Source organism: Musca vetustissima, unplaced genomic scaffold (genome assembly GCF_032173495.1).
Source record: "Musca vetustissima isolate MV318-11 ecotype Yass unplaced genomic scaffold, APGP_CSIRO_Mvet_v1 utg80835, whole genome shotgun sequence".
In the NCBI taxonomy this organism is placed as follows: domain Eukaryota; kingdom Metazoa; phylum Arthropoda; class Insecta; order Diptera; family Muscidae; genus Musca; species Musca vetustissima.
The window spans coordinates 92,774-98,561 of record NW_026888445.1 but is presented as its reverse complement, the minus strand read 5'-3'; positions in this window follow the sequence as shown (position 1 = coordinate 98,561).

Below are 5,788 nucleotides of genomic sequence, written 5' to 3'. Positions count from 1 at the left end.
AACATTTTCTCAACCAATAATTTTTCTTCCGATGTCTAATTGCATTCAAATGAACGCAATTTATAACAAAAACAATTGTTTGGAAATGTTGTACACCAAAAAATACCCTACTGATTTGTAGAAGATATACCGAAATCAGTAGGGTATATATGGGAGAAAAAATTTCGGAATCAATTATTTGTGTACACATGGCCGGCCAGCTGCTTCCAAATGCACGCAGTTATAATAAAAATAATTGTATGAGGAAATTTTACACCATATACTGCCTACAGATGTCAGAGTAGAGTAGCAGTAATCAGTAGGGCATATATGGGACAAAATGTTCTCAAACAATTATTTCGATTTTACTGATGTGTGTGGGCAGAAAAATGTAGACATTTAAGCAAAAAAAAAGGGGGGGGGGGGAATTATACACCATATATAGTCTACTGATTAATAGAGAAGCTGCCGAAATCAGTAGGGCACATATGGTACAAATTTAAAAAAAAAACTTGGTATATGACAAACCTATAACAAACAAATAATAATTACTTCTGTTAGAGCAGACACAGCTGCTTCCAAATGCACGCAGTTATGATAAAAATAATTGTATGAGTAAATTTTACTACAAATTTTTTTACTACTACAAATTTTTACATATACTACCTACTAATGTCAGAGTAGAGTAGCAGTAATCAGTAGGGCATATATGGGACAAAATGTTCTCAAACAATTATTTCGATTTTACTGATTTCTGTGGGCAGAAAAATGTAGACACTTCTGTTAGAGCAGATACTGTAATCTGTAGGGTATATATCGAGAAAAAAATTCTCAATCATTTTTTTTTACTTTGAAGGAAAATTTTTCTCCATCATTTTGTTTTGAATTTCTCTGATTGACAGAAAAAAAGTTATAATGAAATCTGTAGGTTTGAATCTGCAGTTTTTCATTATTTCCATTCAGTTTTCAAACTATGCGTGTTAGTTTTTGCCCGACACAAAAAAAAATAATTCAAACACACACACATTCACATAATATCAAAACAAACACAGCTGTACATTTTTATGATTGCATTATAATACATATTTTATATTAAAAAATATAATAATAAACGCTATTCAATCAAAGCATGCCTTTTATGATTGGTTGTAAATTTATTATGTAACTTTTTTTCTCTAGAGAAAAAACAAAAAAAAAACGTTAAACCAATTTTTTGAGAACGTTTCTGGGTTTTTGTTGTAGTAATTATAGATGAATGTAAATATGTATTTTTAAATATAAAAAAAAACCAAATCACTTTTTTTGATTTTTGCAACAAAAACTGCTGCTTAAAAAACCAACTTTTTTATGAACTCCCATTGTTTGTTCTACCAAAGAAAAAAGAAATAAACATTATTAGAGAATGTTTTGATTTATATTCTCTAAATGAATGTAAAACACATTATTTAAATGGTATTATTTAAATATGTAATTTTTTAAATAATATTTGTTTCTTCTTTATAAAAAAATGTATTATTTGTTAAAAGTTATGTAGATGAGTTCATTTTTTTAATTTATAAAAATATTTTTTTTTCACACCATATTTTCTATTATATATGAGAATGTATAAACACATTTCTTTATTAAATATTTATAAACATTTTAAAAAAAATTCAAATATATTTTCAACACTACTACTTAAATGTTTCTGTATAAGCACCTTTTAAACGTTAAGCACATTCTTAGTCGATAAGCTCTATTTTCGCAAAAACAAAAACTTATTTTATATACCCCCTTATATATTTAGCTCAAAACCAAAAAAAATCAAATCCCCCACGAAAGCACTAATAATAACGAAGGCACTTTATAAGCACTTTTGTATATATGTATCTATGTATATGTATGTCTAATGAAAAGCTCTTCTTCCGCATCTCAAGGTAGATAATGTAAAAATCGTAAGTTTTAATTCACAATTAAGTGGAGCACCTAAAACTGACGTTGTTTCTCACACACACATGTTAAGCACCTCATTTGCACTCACACACATACACACACTAATGCACAAGCACCAAAAACCCAATCAATTCATGCACTTTAAGATCTTCGGAAGTCTAAAGTTACCTACTTATTGCTACTTTATTTACAGGAATTATCAAAAAGTGGAAAAGCTTTAAATGCTATTAAGAGCGAGCTATGCAAACAGTATACTTCAAATTAATATTTAATATTTAGAAAATTTTAGTAATTAGTAGGGTATATATGGGGAAAAATTACTCAAGAAATATTTTTCCTACAAAAGGTCATCTGCATTAAAAATCGCACAACTCAAATTGAAATAATTGCGTGAGCAAATTGAACACGACATATACCCTTATTATTTACATATTTTTTTGAAAAAATTCACAAATCAGTAGGGTATATATGGGACATTTTTTTTTTTTTTTTTTTTTTTGAAAATAATGATCTGCAAATCAACGAACAAACTTATAAAAAATAATTGCTGTGGTGGATTATATATACCCTACTAATCATGAGAGGTGATACAGAAATCAGTAGGGTATATATGGGAGAAAAATTCCAAATTTAAAAATCTTTTCAATTAGTAGGGTATATATGGGACAAAATGTTCTCAAATAATTCTTTTTATCTTACATCATTATCTTTTATCAGGCGACGATCTGCATTAAAATATGCATAGTCATAATTGTATGACAGTTATTCACCCTATGAATGTCAGAGTAAATACAATAATCAGTAGGGTATATATGGGGCAACATTTTCTCGATCAGTTATTTTTATTTTACAGGTATACATGTCTATAAAATTAAGACATTTACAATGAAAACAATTAGGGTGAGACAATTTCCCACGAAATATAGCCTACCAATCATCAGAGTAGACACCGAAATCAGTAGGGTATATATGGGACATAATTTCATCAATTTTTTTTTTTTATTTTATAGAAGAATGTTTGCAGAACAACGAACAAACTTATAAAAATGAAGTGGTGGAGAAGAATGTATACCCTACTAATTATTAGAGGTGATACAGATATCAGTAGGACATATATGGGCAAATTTTTCTCAACCAATAAGTTATGTTCTGATGTCCATCCGCATTAAAATCCACACACTTTTACTTACATAGCTGGCTTGTGGCAAAAATTTCGTTCCATAAGCCGAGCTTAAAAAAGATTTTCAGGCGCACCTGTTTTTTGTCCATTTTTTCCAACTTGAAAGACCATGTTCGGTAATGTTGCCTTCCACTTGATATTTCGTGGCCTTCTCCTTCTGCGAGAACCATCTGCTGGTTCGATCTGTATATCCCTATTGAGCTGGGGCATCTTATTCCATGCTCACAGCATGACCTAGCCAACGTACTCGCTGCGATACGTGTAACAATGCCGATGTCCGAGAATAGCTGGTACAACTCATGGTTCATTCAACGCGATATTCACCGTCAACGCAGATCGGCCCATATATCTTTTGGATCATTGTAGCATCTGTTGGCCAACACCATCCGTCTCCGAATTCTAAAAGTGATGTCATTCGTTTTATTTATGGCGGTACCGAGGTATATAAAATCGTTCACTACCTCGAACCCGTAGTTCTCAAGTTGATTCGAGTCTACTGGGCGTCTTGGGTATTGATATCATCAGCTTCTCGCCATTTTCTGCCAGTCCCACTGTGATAGACTCCTCATTTCATTCACAGGTGGCTGTTACCGCTCGCAATGTTCGAACCATTATGTCGATTTCGTCGGCGACTAACCTGTGTTATTTCGTGTACAGGGTGCCATTTTGTTCACCTTTGCCTCTCTAAGACATTTTCCAGCAGGATGTTAAAAATATCAAACGACAAACTGTCACCTTGTCTGAAACCTCGTCCGGTGTTGAAGGGTTCCAGGAGGTAATTTCCGACTTTAACTGCTGCTACCTTGTGCCAATTAAAGTTATCCTGCATAGCCGAATTAATTTTGCAGGGATGCAAAAATCAGACATGGCTTTAAATACCTCTGAACGGATAAGGCTGGCAAATGCGGCTTCATAGTCGAAGAATAGGTGGAATGTGTCTATATGTTTTTCGTCGATCTGGTTAATTGTGGATTTGCTAGGCCTGAAGCCGCATTAGTATGGTCCAATCAAGTTATTGACAATTGGCTTCACTCGTTCACACACCACACTGGATAGCACTTTATATGCGATGGGAAGAAGACTTAATAAGACTGATAACCCATCGACACCTGCTGCTTTATTATTCTTCAGCCGATTGATTGCTACTCTGACCTCAACTTGGATATGTAGTATACACTATATAGCATCATCTCTTATTGGTTCCAAGATATCTTCTTCGCTGTCACTATTTGATACCAGAAGCATTTCAAAATACACTTTCCAGATCATCAACATGCTGTATGTATCTGTCACCAGGTTTCCTTCTTCATCTCTACAGGGTTTCCAGGTTCGATTTGCTCCCGCTCACGTTTTTCCTGTTTTCTCTTCTTTTTTCTGAAAAAAAAACGTTTCACCTTTTCTCTCAAGTCTCAATCACATTGCGTGGTTCTACTGTCTGCAGAGTTGCCCTATGCGCTGGTTTTTTTCACATTGACACTCCTGATCGTATCACGGGTTTCATGACAAGGAGTGCTTTCGTCAAGCAGGTGGGTAAATTGAGCGGAGTAGGCTGCTGCTACCTGTTGTGTTTGCAGCTTGTGTTAGATCGCACATTTGCTGCTACATTAAGACGAGTGCTCCTCGGATCGATCGAACGTCAAAAACACTGGATGAATGCCTTCCGTCTATCACAACAGGATCGATTTGATTTCTCATTGTTCGATCAGGAGAAATTTAGATGGCCTTGAGTATATCGAGATGTTTTAATCTGGTGCTGCTAACTACCATAGAGAAAACTATATACCAAATTGACTGCCGAAATTCTGCACCATATATACCCTACTGATGTCAGAGTTGATACAGTTAACAGTAGGGTATATATGGGCAATTAAATAATTTGCATTAAAATACACTCAAAAAATACATATTTTCCACATTCAGTTGGATATATATGGATTCACTTTTTCATTGAAAATTTTCTTCCGCTGAAATTAAAATTTCCCTATTTTCCAAATTAATCAATTTCTTTTATAATTCGTATGCCTCCTTGCATCAATTATCTAAATAAGTGCCACGACAGGTACTTCATGTTTTCTCTTGCTCTCTCTCTCTCATAGTTGACATACAAGTTTATCAAGTGTGTGTGTGTACTTGAGAATAGTCTCTTACCTCTCTGTTGTTTGTCTGTCATTCATGTTCAATTGCTGTTGCAAATGACATTTATTACAGACAACAACAACAATGGCAACGACATTTGTAAAAATAATACAACAAAACAACAACGTCAAACTCTTAAATGGGGGGGACACACAATCAAAGTAATAGACTCTCGCATAGACGCGAGAATACACATACGTACACGCTCTTGTTGTCATTTTCATTTTATAAAGTGCAATACATAAACAAAATTACTACAATGTATGGCTGTGCATGATGACTATGATGAAGTGCATCTAAAATGCACTGCAGGATGTCCTCCTACCTCCCTCACTCTCTCTCTCTCTCTTGTTCTCTCCTCCATATATATTTTTCAAGTGCGTACAATGCGTAGACGAAGCACGGCATTGAAGATTCATTCAATGACGCTAGTAACAGCAACAAAAAGGCCATTACTTTTCCATGCGCTGATAAAATATACAACAATGAGTGGATTATAAACAAATGCATGTATGAACGTGTTTGTGCGTGTGTGTTTACGAAACAATCTAAAAGTCTAAA